Here is a 22,981-nt window from a genome sequence, read left to right as displayed (position 1 = left end):
GCAGTTCAAATGGCCTGCTCTGTCTGCCCTCACTGTGAGAGAGTGGCCCTTGTGCTTGGGAGACAGATGCCATGGCACCAAGCCTCAGGGCATGCTGTTCTGCATCCAAGACAGAGAAAAGTCAAACCAGGACAAGGTGGATCCAAGGCTATTCACTTGAAAAGTTATTCATGGCCTCATGTGCTTCCGTTCTTTCTTGAAAATAATAATACACTAAAGAAAACAACCTTAGCAGTGACAGGCACGCAGGTTTTTAGCCCATCTATGCAATTGCAAAAGGGGACCAGCCATAGCAAATCAGGGTTGGTACAGCCACCTACTGGAGCAGTCCAATCTTAATTGCTAAGTCCCATACCCTCTGAACCGAAACACAAGCAACCCAAGACCTAGCAGTGCAGGATGGATTGCCCTATTTTGGGGTGGGATAATTCCTGATTTGCATATGGTCTTTCCCCTTATGTAATGGCATGACAGGGTGAAAAAAAATGGGCTGGGGGTTAGCCCAGAGTTTTGCCAGTGGTTTTTGGTTGGCACAAAACCTTCCATGGCCACCCTTCAGCACTGCACGCAGAATCAACAGACAAAGCACAACCAATCTCTCACTTCACGTTCTTTAAGGGATTCAACAGAAACATATAGCTGAGCACACGGAGTGAGGATTGAGAGTAAACAGAAAAATTGAGGTTTGGGTGGAACTACTGCAGTGGTAACTCTGCCTGTGGCAATTCCTTCACTTTTTGTCATTAAAGCAGGGGATATTCCTCCAACACTTGGTCACAGGTATCCCCTTCGCTTTAATGTCAAATCTCGAATTTGAGAGTGTGGAAAAAGTTTCATTAACTCCATTACAACCAAAAACAGTGGCAGCACTGGAATTAGACATTTGTATTTGTTTATGATAGCACAAAACTCATAAGCAGGTCATTTGAGCCAGAATCATGGCACTTGGTATTCCCTCTCTCCCTTGAATACATCTGCCTTCATGATGGCAAAACACTCACTCACAGTCCCTAGGCTTGTCAGGAGGGCACCATACTTCTTTCCTGCTGCCTTGTAGAATGTTTCTGCCATCACCAAAACAGGTGCCGTGTGTCTTCTTGACAGGGGAAACAGATTGTTTTCTCGCTTTTGGTGCTGCAGGTCTGGCTCGACAGTTTTCTTGTCCAGGCCCTGCACTACAAGCAGACCCTACTCCACCACTGTATGACAAGCCTTAGGGTGAAGGCACTAGAGACTTCGGCTCATGTCACTCTACTTTTCCATTCACCCTGTCCCCTCTTCCTTCCTTCCTGGTTCATTTCTGAATTCTTATCTACTGTGACTACCTTTCCCTTCCTTGGACTCGTTGTTATTCCACCACGTAGTCTTTTCTCTGTACTGTTATGACTTCTATTCGTACCCCTGTACTCACTGCTTCCTGTTACTGACACTCCAGCATCTTCTGTCACTCGACCCATACCCTGCCTTGTTGGGGCCTGCTCAGTCTGTTCTTTGGCTTCTGTTTGCTCCCTCCTATTTGAACCCCCGGAGCCCTTAAGACCATCCTGACAGTGTTCTAGACCCCCCGGGACAAACTAGTCCCATCTTCTAGACCCAAACATAGGACTTTTCTAACAGTTCCCACTTCAGCCACAAATTCCAAATGATCTGTGGCGGAGCCTCAGCACTCTGATGCCCGTGCAGCTGTGGTGTTGTGCCGGTGGCCACCATATCAGGTCATGAGGGGGCGGGGATGGTGATGTGGAGCACTAGGATGGAGGTAGATAGAGATCAGTGACTTTTGAGGCTAGCTCCACATTATCGGAGTAGTCACTAAAACGGTATGCAGCCTGTTGCAAGGCAAGTGGGGGTGTATTGGAAATGGCCTACGAGAAGAATTTAGCAGTGTCCATAAATGTCCAATTGGGACTCGTACGAGGCTCGAATCAACTTCCTACAACTGGTTTGAGTTCAGTTATAGCTTTTTTGAATAATAGATATACTCTGTTTGGAATCAGCGAGGACTTTTTCAAACGACAGGGCACCATTCATTCGACCCATGTTGACTCGGCTCGACCGACCTTGAGAAATTGAAAGCAGAACAAATGCTTGTTATAAACATTGTTCTGAAATGAAATGTGATATGACTGAAACATTCCGCTTGCTGATTGGGCACTGGCTCAAATGAGCTGCTTATGAGTTCTGTGCTATCACAAACAAATACAAATGTCTAATTCCAGTGCTGCCACTGTTTTTGGTTGTAATGGAGTTAATGAAACTTTTTCCACACTCACAAATTCGAGATTTGACATTAAACCGAAGGAGATACCTGTGACCAAGTGTTGGAGGAATATCCCCTGCTTTAATGACAAAAAGTGAAGGGATTGCTACAGGCAGAGTTACCACTGCAGTAGTTCCACCCAAACCTCAATTTTTCTGTTTACTCTCAATCCTCACTCCGTGGGCTCAGCTATACGTTTCTGTTGAATCCCTTAAAGAACGTGACGTGAGAGATTGGTTGTGCTTTGTCTGTTGATTCCGTGGTAGTTCCACCCAAACCTCCATTGAGTGCTATGGAAAATGGGGACTGACACCATGATTACTGCACTCGTAATCCAGCAGTAATTCCACCAGATCAAGTGACGGTAACGGGAAATCAACTCGTCAGTATTTCTGCTGAAAATACCTCCAAACTAGTAATGCGATCCTAGCAACCAATCCCTACTTTGAGTTTTCAATTTACTAAAATACATTAAAGAAAACGTAAACCAAAAATGTAAAAATAAAATCTAAAAGAAAAGGATTTAACTGCAAATATGAAGTGAAGTGTTTCAACTATATGGGTATTTTGTGGAATTATGGCTTAAAATGTAGGACACCAGGCCTGCAGGTCTGTCTCCCTGATCCCCTTGCAACAGAATGGCTCCAGGCAGCAGTGTTGGCCCTATTGTATCAATTACCTAGCCAACAGTATCCCAGAATTCAGTTGTAACATTAAGCTTCTTTCAAGCTGTAGCTAAACAAGCAGCTCACATTCTGTTTCAACAGTTTCAAAGGATTTCCCCCAGCGGTCGAAGTGTAGGAAAAGAAGCAGTGGAACTATGTTTCCTGCTGGTCTGCCCCGACTCCCCACAAACCCCATCACCACGCCTCCTCCCACACACAATACCATCACCCAAACACATGCACCTGCTGTTTGAGGGAACGTTCAGTGCAGTGCACTAAAAGTGCAAGTTTCAACTGCTTTCTACACATTTATTTTAAAATGAAACCATTCCGGAACATTTTCTTTTTAAAATAAAAGTATAGGAAGAGTCAAACTTAATTTTAAAAAGTAGAGGAGCACCGCTTCCAACCGCTCCTGCTCACTTCGACCACCGATTCCCCTCATCCACAAAATCAGAATAGTTTGAGCCCCAAAATCTGAATTGTTTGAGCCTACGGAGGCTCGATCTGATCCAAGCGAGGTTGCTCTTTCCTGGCCTAGATGAAAAACCTTTCAATACAGAGAAGGGAAGATAGTTGCCACAGAAAAAAACTGGCTGTGATAACATTACTAATGTTTGAAATTGATATTGATATTGATGTTTTATTTCTATCGCGCTCGTACACAAGTGTTTCAGAGCGCGACAGGGCAAGGGAGGGGAACAGGGGAGAACAAAACAGCGATCTTACTAGGCCCAGTGACATTGAGAATGCGCAAGTGCATGGGAGAGGGGGAGGGGAAAAGTGCATGGAAGGGGGGAGAAGTGGAAAGTGCGAAGCAGAGGAGAAACAGATAAATAACAATAAATAAATAATAAAGGCAACAAACAGTGGTAGTGCAGCCAGAAATTTGGGAATGCTAGGTTTAAGGCAGCAGACAGGGTAGGTCTGATAAGCGCAGGAAGAAAAAGGGGGGGCTGTATGGGTACAGATACAGACCCCAGTGCAAGGGGTGGCCCGGAGACAGTGCGGGAGGGTGGCAGGATGAGGAGGTACCTGGGCCCGGAGGACAGAGGGTAGCCAGGTGCACAGTGCCAAGAGAGAACAGATCAGCAGGGCAGAGGGGGAGCAAAGGCAGAAGCAAAAAGGAAGGTCTTGTGGTGCTTCTGGAACCAGAGATGGTTCTCCTCAAGTTTCAGAGTGGCAGGGAGGCTGTTCCAGAGGGAGGCCCCAGCTGAAGACAGAGATCTACCCCCAGCTTGTTTCTTCAAAAACCGACTGACCCTGAGGGAGTTGGAGGTAGAGAAGCGAAGAGCTCGAGAGGGGAGGTATAGGCAGAGGGATAGATGAAGGTATTTTGGACCCAGGCCCCAGAAAGCCTTGTAGGCTACGCAGAGGGTTTTGAATTTAATCCTTGCATCTACTGGGAGCCAATGGAGAGATTTCAAAGCTGGAGAAATACGATCCCAGGGCTTGAGGCCAAGAACAAGTCTCGCAGTCCTGATCTGGATTAGTTGCAGAGGGCGGAGAGTAGAGGAAGGTAGATTTAGAAAGAGGCTGTTACAGTAGTCCAACCTAGGGAGAACCAGAGCTTGGGATACCAGGAGCTTTTGGGGGAAGGAGAGGAAAGGCAGAGTACCTCTGAGGAGGTGCAGTAGCAAATATGACTTTTTAGAGACCTCAGAGATGTGGGCAGAGAAGGAAAGGGTGGAGTCAAAGATGACCCTGAGGTTCTTAGCCTCACAGGTGGGGGTAGGAGGAAGGCCAAGGGAGGCCGGCCAGAGAGTGAGGGGAAAGGATGGTGAAGGTGTGCCGATGAGGAGGATCTCTGTCTTGCTGGCATTCAGAGAAGATCATTGGCGGCATACCAATCTTGAATGGCAGTTAGGCAATCAGAGATGAGAGAGGGAGAGGAGGTGGCAGAGGGCAGCCTGAAAATGAGTTCAGTGTTGTCAGCGTAGTACTGGAAATTTGAGCAGAAAGTGGCAATGCTGTGGGTGAGAGTGGCCAGGTATTGGTTGAAAAGCCAGGGCGAGAGGTTAGACCCCTGGGGAACACCACAGGTAGAGAGGAAGATAGACAAAAGGAAGGGCCCAAGTTGGATCTGGGAGGGTCGATCTGAGAGGAAAGAGGTCAGCCAGGCCAGAGACTGATCAGTGATACCCATGTTTTCACAGAGAATGTTGAGCAGGATGGTATGGTTGACCGTGTAGAAGGCAGAAGAGAGTTCGAGGAGGATGAGGCTAGAGGGAATGTTAGAGTCAAGGTTGGAGAGTAGATCTTCACAGATGTTCAGGAGAGCAGTTTCTGTGCTTCTGGCAGCTCTGAAGCCAGAGTGGTGGTCATGGAGACAGCCAACAGAATTGGAATGAAGGTTAAGCTGAGTGATGGCCAACTTTTCCAGGAGTTTGCCCAGAAAGGGAGTAATGGAAATTGGGCGATAGTTAGCTGGACAGGAAGGATCAGCTGTGGGTTTATTGAGAAGAGGATGCACAACGGAGTGCTTCAGAGGGGAGGGGAAGGATCCTGAGGCAAAGGAGTGGTTGCAAAAATCAGCCAGGTCCGGAGCGAGGGTGTCAATGTGGTCCTTGATGATTTTAGAAGAACAGGGATGAACCTGTTTTGAAGAGGCTTTCATAGATCAGACTTGTCTAGCGACCTTGTCAGGGGAGAAATGAAGAAAGGACGAGAAGGATGGTGGGGGGGGTGGCTAAAGGAGGATCAGCAAACACAGATGGAGAGGGGAGACGGGGGGTGTGGGTGGAGAGGGTGGACAGGATGTCCTGGGTTTTTGAAATGTAGTGAGAAGCAAGGGCATTGCAAAGAGCGTGGGAGGTAACAAGAGGGGTAAAGACTGCAGCAGGGTTGGCCGGCTCCTTGCAGATTTTAAACAGTCTGGCTGAGTTGTTAGATGCCGCAGAGACACAAGCTTGAATATGGACTCTCTTCTTGGTGAGGACAGAGAGTCAGTATTGTCTTTGTAGCAGGCGACAGGCCAGTTTGTCAGAGTATGAACAGGAAGTCCTCCATTTCCTCTCAGCCGCCCTACACTTACGTTTAAGTGTAGCTAAATCAGAGTCATACCAGGAATTGCACTTGGCTTTGGACTTCAAACGGATCCTCATGACCGGGGCAAGAGCATCAAGAGTATCAAAATTGAAGAGTAGAACAGAGACAGGGCTGTGTCAGGATGTGAGACAGCCAAAGGTGGAGGGAGGGGGAGAAAGTGGCGGCAAAAGCCTCAACTGACACACGCTTCATGGGCCGGATGTCCTAGAAGGTAGGTGGCAGTGTTGGGGTAGGCTTGATTTGGGGGAAGAGAGGGAGAGATGAGAAGAGAGGAGGGAGTGATCGCTCCAGGAGAGAGGAGTGGTCAGAGGAATGGAGAGGGGGAGTTCAGAGGAGATCAAGACATCGGTTGTGTGCCCTGCAGAGTGAGTTGGGCCAGAGGGGAGGATTGACAGGGATAGGAAGTCACAGAGGTCACAGAAGAGTACAGAGGAGGAGCAAGGAGATTCTAAGTGTATAATGAAGTCACTGAGGAGGTGTTGAGTGGTAGAGGGCAGGAGGGAGGAGGAGAGGCTCGCCCACTCAGAGAGAAATTAGGTGATTTGACCAGGAGGCCGGTAGATGATAGCCACAGTAAGAGAATGGGTAGGTGAGAGAGAAAGCCTACAGACAAGACATTCAAAAGAGGAGTAGGTCTGAGTGGGAATGATAGAGGCAGGAATCCATTCAGGAAAGATCAGGGCTACCCCGCCACCCCCCATCGGACCGGAAAGATCTGGGTGCTGAGAGGATCTTGTAGCCATCAGGGAGGATAAAAGTATCTCTTTTATGCACATAAGCCCAGGATATATATTCAGCTAGATAATACCTTGATACATATAGACACTTAGAATAGAATTCAAAACACTCATTTCAATTCCAGATGTTTCATGAAGAACTGAGTGAAATCTCCTTGCACTTTAAGGGGAATTTGTGGCAAATAATGCGTTATAAACCACTCTGGGCCAGTGACACTGTCCACAACTACTAACTTCATAGTGGGCTAAATCTCCAATATAGGCATTAGCTTAGAAAACCAGCTCATACAGGCTAGCAACATTGCCTGATTATCCAATAAGACAGTCATAGGCCACAGTTCAGTTTCTGTTTCCAGCTCCTTCTTCTGGTTTCACAATCACTGCTTACGATGAAAAGTGCCCCTTACCTTATGAGAAAACAAGTAAGTAGCCTGACATCAGTCATCTATGTAAGGCACAGCTTGTACGTGTGGCGGAAAATGCGAGCTTGGCATGTTTTAATAACCTTTCTAACGCCATAAATCAGGAAAAGGGATGCTCAGCTGAAACGAACTGCCATGTTTGACATGTGGCATATTGCCATTGCTCCGTGAGCCCTGTGTTCTAATGCGCATGTCCCAGCCTTGAAGGCTTTACAGCTTGATATGAAGTGGGGCTCGCTTCCAGCGTCCTCGTCTCTGACGTGTTTCCCTTTTGGCATGTAGGAGCGAATTAAGGGATGGAGCTTACTAGGCAAGGCAGCTTTTTAAGATGGAAATGGTCATATAGTAAGTGGGCTCACATACCCTGAGCCATGTGTGAACTGGAGAAAGAGCTTGCGCAGCAACCAGAATATTCACCTCTATGTGTTTCTCTCCCTGAGCCTGTCGTCCTGAGCGCGGGAAGGCTGCCCTTGCCTAAGATGTGTATGCTGTCCTTGCACATGGAACATAGTTTCCCCTGAATGTCTCACTATGTCTGAATCTTCTCTCTCTATTGAAAGGCATGGCTTATCTAGGGTATAAACCAGTGACTGGAGGTAACAGGGGATTCTGTGTCGAGTCTCACTACCATTGGGTTTCTGGTTGTCCTGTCTATGCTGCTTTGCTGAATGCCACTAAAGGTTGTCCATCAGTCCTCCGGAGGAGTCTATGGTTCATTTACCCCGAAAAGATGCTGCACAAAAATTAGCAATTGTTTCATTTTGAGAAAAGCATCCAATTGTGATCAGTACCCTTGTAAGAAAACTAGTAATCAAAAATAGGTTTTGCAATTTTCAAAAGTGCAAGCTGCTTGCCTGAGTTTTCAGGTATTTTGCCAATTTATTTTACTTGAGTTCTTAAAAATTGTCCATTTCACCGAGTTATGCCAGAAGAATGTAAATTTCACATAACCCAAGTTGCTTCTTTTCTTTGTCTAGCCACCTTCAGTAAAAAGGGAGTGGAAGGGGTTGGGTAGTTAGGGAGTTGGGCATGCTATCATCACAGCCGCCATATGCTTTTCCTAAAATGGTCCACCTGATATGGGTCTGATAAAATCATACACAACTGATGTAACATCAGAATGATTGCAAACAAGTGGCCAAGGCCCCTTGACAGTGTTTAACTGTGCTCAAACATGTCCAAGTTGGAAGCGCAAATATATGCCACTATCCCCATGAAAGAACATTCTATGGTTGTGTTGCACATATTGCCAGCAACGATATTATAAGAAAACATGTCCAAGGTGGTTCTGCCAATATATGTCAGTTAGTATCCCCAGACGTAGGATCATTCTCCTGTTGCCTTTGTCCATAATCCCAGTAAGAAATGCCATGCCACTGTACAGAACCATGTCATACTGTCTTTATTAATGAAGCTCCTTTTGCCCACATAAGAAATCTCATTGTATTGACTTTGCTCAAAATGGCAGCAAAAAATGCCATGGCACTATAATGAAACATAGTCTACATTGGTGCAACCAGTATTGGCACCATGTCCGTACTGGTTGAACCAATGCAGGTTAGTATCTCCACATAAGCACAATAATAATGTTAGCTTTGTCTAAAATGCCAGTAAAAATGTTATGATACTTAAAATTAAAAGTGTGTACTGGCTGCACCAGTTCAGGCCAGAATGCTCACAGAAGCACATCATCCTGCTGACTTAGCACATAATGTCAGTACACACTATAACCCCACTTTTTAGAAAACATATACCTATTGGCTGCCTAAAAGTACGCCAGTATGCCCCTGTACGAATGCTCACCATGGCATTGTCCATAATGTCAGTAAAAATGACATGTAACTGTAAGAAGACGTTTCCATACTGGTTGCCACTATAAACACCAATATGCCCACATAAGAACACTCCTTATCTGGGATTTGCCCATAATTACATTAAATAAAATGCCATTTCACTGAAATAAAGCATGTCAATACTGTTTTAATAAATGTTGCCCAGTATGGCTCTGCAAGAAAACTCATCCTGGTGGCTTTACCTATAATTTCAGTAATATGTCCATGCTACTGAATGAAACAATTTCTATGCTGACTTTGCCAGCATATGCCTGTATCCCCACACAGGAACACTCCCATTGTTTTTTTCCCATAATGCCATTCAGATATTGCCTTTACACGTTAACAAAAAAAAACATGCCCATGCTGGTGTGTACCACCCATCTTCCAGTCACCCCAACCCCACTTTGGCTCCTCATCGACTCCTCATTTAATAACCCCCACTTTCTACAGCCCCTCACTCTGATCACTCATCATCACATCACACCTCCATGACCCTTCCACCACACAGACTGAACCACCTAATTCACATGATCACACATATGCACACACGCACTCCTGTATGCAAATATACACATATCTCATATTGCACATATACACAGCATTCCACCACTCTTAAACAAACAGCCTTTCAATCGCTCACAAACAAAAACACACACTTACACATTCTATGTTTCCTTACATATCCCCAGCTTCTGTTACAAGAAAATGGCCGTTCTAACGCAATGCTGATGACTTGGCGCCTTTTGCTAGGATGCTCCCTTTAAACGCTGATTACCGGTTGGTGCAGTTAAAGGCCTCTCTTGATTTAAAAGTACATGCGGCTAAATCAGTGGTTGTGAGTTTTACATCAAGAAAGCATACTAAAAGGCGTTTTAGTGCACCACCTGCCCTGAGAAAGATTCGCTCTCTTACTTGGGTGTGACTTGTAAAAACGTAAGGAGCCCCGAGCGCATGAGTATTGAGGCCAGTACATGTATGCAAAGCATTGTTACTGTGAACCAGGTTGTTACAAATTCTAGACGCCGAACACTACCGATCATAAGGGGTAATTGTACGGCACATACTAAGGCAACCGGGATTTAAAGTGTATATTTATCTATGTATTTGTTTAATCTTCCGATTGTGTCGTAGGGCTCTGCTCAAGGTGTGGCTCGAATACCAAAGCTGTACTGACGAATATTTCAATCCATATTATACCACACCCTGGTGCAAGGAAGATCCTATGGTGCAGGCATGTTTTCAAGTTTGGCCATGTCTTGCAGCCTGCCAAGACTCTAACCTCTGGTCGGCCATCTTTGTGTACTCCAAGATGGAAATAAAACAGGTTGTGTCGAAAATGGGAGTTGCTACAAGGGGGATTATGGAGGATGTTAGGGTCCAGGTTCTACTGCCTCTGCTAAATCATGTCTGTTAGTATATCCCACAGACAGGGATCTTTGTTGCCATAGAGACTGTCTTGGCATGTAGATGATTGTTTGAGAGGTAGGAGGGGCTGCTGTTGTACCATTGACAGCACCAAGAGTGGACGGAGGAACAGCAGGCCACAGGTGGTAATCACACTGGCCAGGTGGAATACTGCACCAGGGCTGCCATTGGTGTAAGGCAGCCCTGTCTTTATTAAGACATTTTCATCTTTCAAAGTCCTTTGGCCCGATCCCTTTATCATACCACTTCTGATATTCTCATCACTTGCCTGCCCCATTCTGCACTGACTGTACTGCCTCGACTGCCTAACTCTATTGGCACAACCGTAAATCCGAACGCAAGTATTACCATGTGCACTACTGAGATCTGTGATCCGTTTTACTATCTTTTACTAACACAGCGGATCGACTACCTCCTTTAAAACCCTCAACACCATAATGCTCATCTATGAGAGCCCTGGTTCTCTTCGGACCTGGATGCATTGCAGCTTTGCCGTCAACAAGCAGTAAGGAAATGGCACCTGAACTACAGCCCTTTTGCAAATTCTCTTTTTCATGATGCCGCTCGTGCGTACCATCAGGCTGTGGTTATTCCAACAGCCAAATTGTCCGGTCTCTATCTGCTCGCACTACCAGTCCAGATCCAGTTTTGCCGTCCCATGCGCTGTACGATTCATTAATGGTCTTTTTCACAATAAGATTGCTCTTATTCTACAACATATTTCCTCTTCTACAAAGAAAGTCACAGCTCCTTCTAGGCTTCCTTCTACGTCTATCTTCCCTCATTCCTGAATTTCTTTTCCTCTGTTTAATTCTAACAATATCCTTCGGGCTACTAATAAGTTAAAATCAGCCTCCCCATTAGATCCTATTTTTTTGCCCATCGTTAAATCTTTTGAGCCTGATATCGCCCCTCTGGTGACTGAGGCAGTGAATCACTTGTTTGCCACTCGTTCATTCCAGCTGGGCTGAAGCACGCTGTTGCCATTACTCTACTTAAAAAACATCTCTTGACCGCTTATTACTGGTTAATTATGGTCCTATTTATCTCCTTCCTGTTTTTGTGAACTTGCTAGAAACTCTTGTTACTCCATTTCTTTGCCCGTTCTTTGGAAATTCGTTTTTTGTTACTTTTCCCAATCCGTTTTTCGCCGCGGCCATGGTACTGAATCAGTTCTGGTGTCAGCTGTGGATGTCCTAGCCCGGCTTTCTAAACAGGGTGGCATTGGTGCACTTTTTCTTCTTGATTTATCAGCTACATTGGATATCATCGACCATGCCATCCTGGTCGATAGATAAACCATGGCTAGGGTCTCAGGCTCAGTACTGGCCTGTTTTTTCTCTTTTTTAGCTGACCGTTCACAGTCCCTTTCTTTACCTCGCTTTCATTCTTCTTCTCTTTCTGTCACCTATGGGGTTCCCCAGGGCTCTGCCCTTTCTCCAATTCTATTCAATGCATATGTACAACCGCTAGCCAAGCTCATCCAGTCCTACGATTTCCGCTGTTGCAGTTATGCCGACAACACCAAGATTGTGATTCCTCTCAATCTTGCCCAATCGGACTTTGCCGTCTGGCTTAAGACCTACCTGATGTCCGTCTGCCACGAGATGAACCCGAATTGACTTAAACTGAATGGTGAGAAAACCAAGGTTTTGGTGATAGGTCCTCCTTCGGCAGCCTTTTTCTGGACCCCTAAATGTTGGCCTATCACCCTCAGCCTCTTCCCCAAGCCTGTTCCTGTGATTAAAGGTCTATGCACTAACATCTCAGCATCTCTGTCCATGGAAGATAAAATTAGTGCAGCCTGCGAAATAGGACATGTTATAATCAGAGTGCTGCAGAAGGTTCTTCCATTCTTGTTACCTCACCTGCGAGCTCCAGTAAGAGCATCCTCCATATTTGTTATTATTGGAATGCACTTTTATTAGCCCCACCTAACTTTATTAATAATCGGCAGGTATTTCAGAATTCTGCTGCCAGAGCAGTCGCTAGACGTTCTTCATTTGATCACACCTCGGCTGTTCTCTGTAGCCTTCATTGGCTGTCTGCTTACCAACAAGTTCCATTTAAGTGTTTGCACATTGTGCACTGTACTTTCTATGGGCTCGGACCTGAGTATCTGCAGAGTATGTGTTGCCATTACACCCTTAGTAGGTCTTTACTCTCTGCCTCTAGTCTCCAGATCCAAGTCCCTAAATTCCATCACTCCAGAATCAGCAGTCGTGCCTTCTCTGTTGCTGCTGCACTACTTTGGGAAGAATCAGCAGTTGTGCCTTCTCTGTTGTTGCTGCACTACTTTGGAAAGAATCAGCAGTCATGCCTTCTCTGTTGGTGCTTTACTACTTAGGAAAGAATCGGCAGTCGTGCCTTCTCTGTTGGTGCTTTACTACTTAGGAAAGAATCGGCAGTTGTGCCTTCTCTGTTGCTGCTGCACTACTTTGGAAAGAATCACCAGTTGTGCCTTCTCTGTTGCTGCTGCACTACTTTGGAAAGAATCACCAGTCGTGCCTTCTCTGTTGCTGCTGCACTACTTAGGAAAGTATCGGCAGTCGTGCCTTCTCTGATGGTGCTTTACTACTTAGGAAAGAATCGGCAGTCGTGCCTTCTCTGTTGCTGCTGCACTACTTTGGAAAGAATCACCAGTTGTGCCTTCTCTGTTGCTGCTGCACTACTTTGGAAAGAATCACCAGTCGTGCCTTCTCTGTTGCTGCTGCACTACTTAGGAAAGAATCGGCAGTCGTGCCTTCTCTGTTGGTGCTTTACTACTTAGGAAAGAATCGGCAGTCGTGCCTTCTCTGTTGCTGCTGCACTACTTTGGAAAGAATAAGCAGTCGTGCCTTCTCTGTTGCTGCTGCACTACTTTGGGAAGCATCACCAGTCGTGCCTTCTCTGTTGCTGCTGCACTACTTAGGAAAGAATCGGCAGTCGTGCCTTCTCTGTTTGTGCTTTACTACTTAGGAAAGAATGAGCAGTCGTGCCTTCTCTGTTGCTGCTGCACTACTTTGGAAAGAATCACCAGTTGCGCCTTCTCTGTTGCTGCTGCACTACTTTGGAAAGAATCAGCAGTCGTGCCTTCTCTGTTGCTGCTGCACTACTTTGGGAAGTATCACCAGTCGTGCCTTCTCTGTTGCTGCTGTACTACTTAGGAAAGAATCAGCAGTCGTGCCTTCTCTGTTGCTGCTGCACTACTTTGGAAAGAATCAGCAGTCGTGTCTTCTCTGTTGCTGCTGCACTACTTAGGAAAGAATCAGCAGTCGTGCCTTCTCTGTTGCTGCTGCACTACTTAGGAAAGAATCAGCAGTCGTGCCTTCTCTGTTGGTGCTTTACTACTTAGGAAAGAATCGGCAGTCGTGCCTTCTCTGTTGCTGCTGCACTACTTTGGAAAGAATCAGCAGTCGTGTCTTCTCTGTTGCTGCTGCACTACTTTGGGAAGAATCACCAGTCGTGCCTTCTCTGTTGCTGCTGCACTACTTAGGAAAGAATCGACAGTCGTGCCTTCTCTGTGTGTGCTTTACTACTTAGGAAAGAATGAGCAGTCGTGCCTTCTCTGTTGCTGCTGCACTACTTTGGAAAGAATCACCAGTTGTGCCTTCTCTGTTGCTGCTGCACTACTTTGGGAAGAATCACCAGTCGTGCCTTCTCTGTTTCTGCTGCACTACTTAGGAAAGAATCGGCAGTCGTGCCTTCTCTGTTTGTGCTTTACTACTTAGGAAAGAATGAGCAGTCGTGCCTTCTCTGTTGCTGCTGCACTACTTTGCAAAGAATCACCAGTTGTGCCTTCTCTGTTGCTGCTGCACTACTTTGGGATAGGCTCCCTCTCGATCTACGAGCAATTGATGATCATTTGCTCTTTTGTCGTCATCAAAAGACTACATTGTTTTAGCTTTTTTCCACTCAAGTCCCGGTCATACCTGTTCTGGTCATGATGCCTTAGGGTTTACGTGGCACTGCGTAAGTAAGGAATTTACCCTGGTGTCTATATGCTTCATTGTAGGCATAATGTCAGTTTGATGGTTCATACCCTTTCGCATTGCAAAACTTTGTAGATACTTATACAGACTACATGAGAGCAAAAAGGCAAACTAATAATGTAAAATGTCTCGGATGGGAAAGTGTATCACTAGTTGTATTAGTACTAGTAAATGCAATAGTAGTAACAGTACTAGTAGTCGTCATGGTAGTGTAGTAGTTGTAATAGTGGTAATGCCAGTAGTAGTAGTAGTAGTGTAGAAGTACCAGCACAGTAGTATTTGTAGTAGTAGAAGCAGCAGAGTTAATTTAAGTATACCAGCAGATCTGTATAAAGATGAGGCAGGCATCTTGGGTCCTGTACTTTGTACATTATTTAATGCAGTCATGAAAATTAACATAGTACCATGTACTTGACAAGAAGCAGTTATAGTCTCTATTTACAAGAAGGGGGGCAGGGACTCTCCCGCCAATTATACACCAATTTCACTCCTGAACTCCACTGGACACGGCTGCCAGACTCCGCTGGGAAGATCTTTGCAAAAGGCAATTTTGTTCCATCTTCAAAAGTGGGTAGACGAGACGAACATAATTAGCAATATAGAAGCTGGCTTTCAAAAGCACAAAATCATGGTGGATCAAAGCTTTAGGCTATTTTTTATTGATTGAAAAGTACACAGTGTTTAAACGTATGGATGAATAGATAGTGTTTGTGGCCTAAGGATCACTTTTGATATGGTCCCTAGAGGTAAATTATGGCAGATCCTACGAAAAAGAAAAGCCTCTGCCCATTTGATTGCAATAGTCCAGGAGTTGTATCACAATAACCAAGCTGTGCAAGATATGGTATGGCTGGGGAGACACCACCCCCTAATAGCTGAAGTCTTGGGGAAGGGAAACCTGAGACTTTGTACAGTTTGGTGAGACCTTAACACACTCATGAGGCCATTTTGGTACAGGGTTGTGTTCCTGGGGAAGGGGACCCTGAGACTTTGTGGAACTGTCTTGAACTTGGGAAGGGGAGCTGCAAAGTAAATCCAGAACTGGAAGAAGCTCGGAACTTTATTTTGAACACTGTTTCTTTTATTATTGACATCCCGACACATTGTTTAGTTTTAATTGTGTAGGCAAGTATAGGGTTTGGATACAGACAGACTTTTAAGTTGGACTTATTGACTCAGACTTTCCTTAGTTTTGCTAGGAAGGGGAATCAGACCTTAGCATAGGGCAAGTTAGGCCTTCAAACATCCCGAGATTTAAGTTAACATATTACTTTTGTTTGAACTTTGAATCTGTTGTCTGTGTCTTGCTTCATGATGCCTTCACACTCCCCCATATTCAAAATCTCTCCATGTTAGACTGAGATTTGGGATCTTGCAGATAACCTCCCTAAGATATTGATGGGCTGGGGGAGGCTCAATAATGTGTCCTGTTTGCAGTTTGGGTGAATAAGCAGTCACACACTTTCTGTGTTTGTGTAGTGCCTCAATGGTTTTGCTATTGAGATACCCACAGCCCTTCCTTAGGGAAACCGATATCCGCTCAATCAATGAGGCACTGGAACTATGTAAAGGAACCCAAAATCCATACATTGTACATTGAGTTGCTCAATATGTCCACAGAGCCTGGCTTTCAAGAAAGAAATGGACTGTTACTCAGAGAGGAAAAACAGTCCTCTATTGGCCAGAACCAGCATATGGACATTAATCATTAACATTATGAATAGACCAAAATAAATGTACAGAAACTGATAATTGATGTCACTAAGAGCCAGTGGGCTGCAATTTTATTCTCCCCACTGGACTCATAACATACATTGTATTTGACTTCTCTTTTATTGTGCTCTTTGAACTTTAGTCTGTGTGATGGATTTCCAGTTGGTCTTGTTTTAATACTCGATTGCTGTGTTATTTTATGTTTGTCTTAAATTGTCAGGTAGTAGTAGTACCGGTACTAGTAGCAGTTGTAGTAGTAGCAAAGTAGTAATAGTAATAATAGCAGTAGCAGTAGTAGAGTCACTTATAGTATAGTTGTACCAGTCACCGTAGTAATAGGGCACATCTCTACAACTTTTAAAACATAAGGGTTCATACATAATAGACACAATGATAAGTTTGCCTTTTTACGATGAAGTTAGATTTGCGGAAAGCTTTGCACTAACTCCTCGTTAGCTCCTGGTCACTGGTTAATGCTGTATACTCAGAAGCTGCTTTTAGCTCTTACTTATCCAATCTGGATTTTGACCCCTGAGTGGTAATAGTAATAGTGGTAGTAGTAGTAGTGGTGGTGGTATATAGTAGAAGTAGTAGTAGTAGCAGCTGTAGCACTTGTGATAGTAGTGATATTAGTTGTAGTACATAAAGAAGTAGTAGTAGAAGTAGCAGCAGTAGTGGTGGTAGTGGTGTTAGTGGTAGTATAATACTAGTAGTAGCACTTGTGATAGTAGTAATATTATCAGTAGTTCATATAGTAGTAGCAGTAGCAGTAGCAGTAGTATAATAGTAGTAGTAACAGAAGTAGCACTTGTGATAGTAGTAATATTAGCTTTGGTACATTTATAAGTAGTAGTAGAAGAGCAGCAGTAGAGGTGGTAGTAGTGTTAGTGGTAGTATAATAGCAGTATTCATAATAATATTACCAGTGGTACATAGAGATTACCACGAGGAACGCAGACACGACCAGGACTAAAACTCTGTTTGGCAGATTTATAAATGGCACACACGCTGATATTAATCCAATAGAAATCGAAGACTATTTAAGAAAAGTTCCAACTAATGATACGTTTTGACACACCATTTTGAAATGCAGGAGATTCAAATGCAGGAATCTATAAGGGAGACTTAAAATTGATGAGCTAATGTAATTTAATGCCTTGAAAACAACCCAGGCTCGAAACACGTGTTGGCATATTTCCAGAACTCAGCAACCATTAAATGGAGATCACTTGTATATGTGAATGACCAAAAATCAATATGTGTGATAATGTATTTGTTGGACAAGCGCAATACCACAAAAGTGTTTATACCCAATACATATAGTAGTAGCAGTAGTAGTGGTGGTACAAGTGTTAGTGGTAGTATAAGAGTAGTAGTAGCATGTGTGATAGTAGTAATATTATCAGTAGTACATATAGTAATAGCAGTAGTAGAAGTAGTCATAGCAGCAGCAGTAGTGGTCATAGTAGTTTTAGTGGTAGTATAATAGTAGTAGTAGTAGCACTTGTGATAGTAGTAATATTATCAGTAGTACATATAGTAATAGCAGTAGTAGAAGTAGTCATAGCAGCAGCAGTAGTGGTCATAGTAGTTTTAGTGGTAGTATAATAGTAGTAGTAGTAGCACTTGTGATAGTAGTAATATTATCAGTAGTACATATAGTAGTAGAAGTAATAGTAGCAGCAGCAGTAGGGGTGGTAGTAGTGTTAGAGGAATATAATAATAGCAGTAGTATCACTTGTGATAGTAGTAATATTGCCGGCAGTTGTACTGCCAGTAGTGGTGGTAGTTCCACACACTTCACTACCAGTTGCACCATATTTATAAAAATCAGCCATCTATTCCCAACCGTCATTTCAAAATACGTATGACTAACAGCCTAATGCACAATTTAAATGCAAGCATTTACAGCCAAGCATATGAAGCTTTGATTTTGAATAGTGGGTACGAAATATTGGTTTGTGAAACAGGAAGGAAAGTCATGAGAAGTCCCACCTGTAAAAAAAAGCCTGGTAAGATAATTAATTAATACATTTTGTATAACCTACTTCATCCCGGAGACACGTTTCTAAGTGCAGGGACCGGGATTTGAACCTGCGTTGTCCTGTGATGCCTTGCTTCCCTGAGCTATCCTCCCGGAAATAGCAATATAATATAAAATGGCATAACATATAATAGAATAATTCCTATGTTAATTGCTTTAAGCATAGTTTAGGATGAAAATGAATAGTAGAAATGAATATGTTTAAAATAGTACTCAGTACAAAGGTTATGTGACGAGAACCCCAACACGAACGTATCAAAATCTCCCAGCTATAAACCCACCACCATGAGAGGCTGAAGATTTGCGGTAACAGGTGTGTGTGTTCCTAGAACACCCTCACCCAACCTCTTCTGGACATCAGCAACATGGTTCAATGTCATTGGGTCAAGAATCATGGCTTCTCACCTAGGGATTCAAATAACAATATCACTAATTCATGCGCATCATCGAGCCAAGCGCCTCGAAGCCCAATCGTGAGACGCTGTGCCTAACAAAAAATCGGGATTGAAAGCCTGAGATGGAAATGTTTGAGGGAGAAAAGACTGAAGATTATTTTCCAAAATAACCTTCAGTCTTTTATCCCTTGAACATTTCCGACTTCCGTGGCTCAAACACGATGCTAGTTTTTTCTGCCTTTCACTGTAAAGTACAATAAAAAAGGGGTGGGGAATGAATGGATTTAATGGACAATTTGTCAAATTCAATTTTAACCTGGAGAAAGGCAAAGCAAAATGAAGCGACAAAATGGCAGGTGTAGGGGAGATACATTTACACAATTATCCCAAGAAAGAATCTGCATATTTGTGGTGAAACGGAGACAGGAGACAAGAGGTGGCAAGAGTCAGAAATCAAAATGAAGGGGGTAAACATTCTAACGTATAACATTCAGGGGCTGAACTCCCCCGTGAGTAAAGAAAAAAGTGGAACTATTCCTCCATAATGGCAAATTCGATGTAGAAATGTTACAAGAGACCCACATAAGGGACATAAACCAAATGGAAAACACACCTTACAGGGTACAACCAGATCATTGAAGCCAATGAGCAAGTTAAAAAGGCAGGGGTTCTCATAGTCTTCCAGAACACATAACAACTCCAAATATACAACACACAAACTGATAAGCATGGGAGATTCATATTTGCAAATGTCCGCATAGAAGGTTCCCCAGTGACACTAGTTTCAATATACACCCCTGATACGGGGCAGGATGATTTCCTGAGGGACACCCTGGATAAACTAGAAAGGTTCGCCACAGGAGAGGTGGTAATGGGCATGACACCTCTACATAGACAGATCCGGCACTAGTGCACAGGGACAGGTAGCGCCATTGAAAGCATTGCACAAGAACATGCAAACCCTCTCGTTGGGGGATGCATAGCGAGGGATAAACGGCCAACAAAATGGATATACCCATTTCTCACATTTACACAACCTGATGTCGAGAAAAAATTATATATGGGTTGCAGCCGGGCTTATGGGGAAGATCCTACAAACGGATATCAGAGCGATTTCATTATCCGACCACGCTCCCCTCTAGGTAGATCTGTCGCTTTTGCTGTGTAATTCACGCTTCTGCCAATGGACGCTCCCACCAGACATTATACTGGACCCGGTTCTGGGGAAAATGGCCAGGGCAGCCATCATAGAATACTTCACTCAAAACATCCAGGGAGGCACTCTTGAAAGCTTCTAAAGCAGTAGCCTGGGGGCAAATCATAGCACTCAAGGATATGAAAGCAGACTCTCCAATGGGAAGCTGACCTGGAGGGGAAACTGAAAGCGATTCAGATGGAGATGGTGCAGAAGCCCTTGTTCAAATTAAAGAAATCGTTAAGGCATTTCCAAGGCCAATTAGAAACCCTTTGCACAAAAATGGCAGAGAAACAGCTTCTCCATTTGAAACCTTGGCATTACTCTACGGCAAATAAAGAGGACAAACTTCTTGCATGGCAACTAAAAGCGAAACAAAGCAGGCAAACAATACAAAAGAAGACAGAAAGTAAAGGGAAAGCACTAAACGGTACAGATGAAATCGGGAACACGATCAGAGAATACTATGAAAAATTATACTCATCAGAACATCCCAATGGGCAAGTCCAAGATGCATACATAAAAGCTACTTCGATTTCAGAGGAAGAAAAGCATTAACTGGACGGGGTGATAACCGAGCACGAGGTTAAAAAGCCAATCCTAGCACTACACAAGAATAAAGCCCCCGGCCAAGATGGTTTCACAGCACTCTTTTACAAGACATATTCAGACATCGTAACTCCCATCCTTAGAGAGCTATTAAACACCTTCAAAGACATGGGCAATACAACCCTGTCCATGAATGAGGCAAATGTTTTAGTCTTCCATAAACCTGGCAAAAATCTAGAGCTTCCCGGTTCGTATCGCCCGATAACATTAATCAGTTTAGATGCTAAATTTATATAAAAACACTGGACAACAGACTGTCACAGGTCCTCCCGAAGCTAATACACCAAGACCTGTCAGGTTTCGTCCCTAACTGACAAACACACGATAATATAAGGAGAATAATCCATCTGGTGGAAAAAGTAGGGATCACCCCATCCCCGGCAGTCTTCCTCACATTCGACACGGAAAAAGGTGTTTGACTGCGTCCAGTGGTCATTTCTCTTCTGCATTCTGAGGCATATGGGTATGGGTGAACCATTTTTAGACATGATACGAGCCAACTATGTATCCCCAAGTATCCGCATAGCGGTTAACAAAGGGATAACAGATAGAGTTCAAATCGAGAGAGGGACCAAACCAGGATGCCCTCTCTCCCCGTTCTTTTACACAATCTATTTAGAACCCCTTCTAGCGCGAATAAGGGAATCACCGTCAATAAGAGGAATCAATATGGCAGGTTGTCCGCAAAAAGTGGTGGCATGTGCAGACGACATTTTGGTTACTTTGGCAGACCCAGACAAGTCCATCCCATTCTTCCTGAGAGAGATAGAAACATTTGGAGCTCTGTCAGGTCTCAAGATCTATAGGCAAAAGTCAGAAGTGTTGATATTGGCGGGAGATAGGGGAGCACTGCAACAACAGGACTCCGCGCTTCAGTTGAAGGTAGCGGACACAGGGGGGAAATATCTGGGTATAATCCTGACCAACAGAACAGGTAGGTTATATAAAGAGAATTACCTGCAACAGCTCAGAAAGATCAGACGAGACGTAGAGAGATGGAACCCCATGTCGATCTCATGGTCGGGTAGGATGCCCTCGGTTAAAATAACCATTCTCCCCCGACTGCTGTATCTCTTCCAAACTAAACCGATAGAAAATTCCTGCATCTTAGTTTAAATCTCTCTCCAAAATAATTATGGTCTTATGGAAAAAGACCCCCAGAGTCACCAGAGCAGTACTCACTGTGCCGACTTATAAGGGGGGTTGTGCCCTCCCTCACTTCTACAAGTACTATGAAGCAGCGCAACTATGGGTACTGAAAGAGTGGATCACAGGGTTCTCACAGAAAATGTGGGTAGCGCAGGATAAGGCAGTAATGACCACCCACTGATCTGGAAAGGGAAAGACCATAGACATCTGAATATACAAATAAGCGAAATGATGAGAGCGACGTTAGAAGTCTGCGATAAAGCCACAAAAGAGGGAACCCTGACACAAACTCTGTCCCCCTTCATGCCAATGTTCCGAAACCCAGAAATTCCACTGGTGCTGGAAAGGGGTGCATACAGGAAATGGGAAGAGGTGGGCTGCATTAAGATAGGAGACATGTTCCATGAAAAAGAGATCACATTCTGTGAAGAGTGTGTGGCTCAGATAGATCTGACAGGTAAACACAAGTACAAATAAGACCAACTTACTCATTGGCTGTCCTCGAAGATCAAACAAGCCGTAACTAGGGAACTGACCCCATTTGAATCCTATCTCACGACCCACTCAGGTGCAAAGAAATTGTCTCTGACACATATACATTCCTGAACACGCATACGGAAGAAGTCACATGGCTATACATGAAGAGGTGGGAAAAAACCTTATGGGGCGAAATTCCCAATGAACACTGGGAATATATATGGAAGGCAATTCCCAAACTCGCTAGGGTGATCCAGACCAGAGAGATGTGGAAAAAGATCTTAATACAGTTGCACTAATCCCCAGAGCGTTTGCACACAATGTACCCCCAAACTTTGCGCCTGTGCTGGAGAGACTGTGGGGAAATTATTGGAGGCACATCTGGTGGGACCGCCTGGAGATTCAGCAGTTTTGGGGGCACGTAAATCACACCTGCAACAGATGTTCACAGGGGTGGGAAACCTAGAGGAAGGGGTACGGCTATGTGGACTCTGGGATCCATGAGAGGAGCCTATGATGAAACCACATAAACAGAACTTTATGGGGCTTCTAATAGTGGCTTGGCTAGCAATTGCCCAAAAATGGAAACGGAGATCCCCACCGAAAATATACGAGTGAATACAAAGAGTGTGGTCATTCATAGCGATGGAACGTATCACTTAAAACATACAGGGGGGCAACACAAATGTAAAACTGACTGGGTTACGGCCCTCACATTTCTGCAGAATGACTATATGGAAGAATGGTGTCCACACAAGATCAGGATCCTCGATCTCTTCAACTAATTTAAATAGATTCTGGCTGGAAGACACAACAGATGCTTTGTGGCCCCTTCCGGCATTGGGGACGTGGGTGAGGGTGGGGGATGGGGGGTTCCATGGCAATATTGCTCTATGATATAATTCTAAAATCAATAAAAACAAGTTTAAAAAAAAAAGAGTTATTCAGCTAAGCTAACATGGAAATCTTTACTCTACTAACTGGGACCTGCAACTATTATTCTTTTACGCTGAGCTGGCAGCTGTTCACCAGATAT

The 22,981-nt window shown here is 44.3% G+C and overlaps 1 protein-coding gene across 6 annotated transcripts in view; it reads right to left on the bottom strand.

Moving 5' to 3' along the window:
* RBMS3 (RNA binding motif single stranded interacting protein 3) overlaps positions 1-22,981 on the bottom strand; it is a 2,259,106-nt gene that overhangs the window by 358,756 nt on the left and 1,877,369 nt on the right. The gene's annotated exons all lie outside the window — the stretch shown is intronic.

The sequence above is a fragment of the Ambystoma mexicanum genome, chromosome 2q (assembly GCF_040938575.1).
Source record: "Ambystoma mexicanum isolate Mex_15411 chromosome 2q, UKY_AmexF1_1, whole genome shotgun sequence".
In the NCBI taxonomy this organism is placed as follows: Eukaryota; Metazoa; Chordata; class Amphibia; order Caudata; family Ambystomatidae; genus Ambystoma; species Ambystoma mexicanum.
This window is presented reverse-complemented; position numbering and strand designations above follow the sequence as displayed.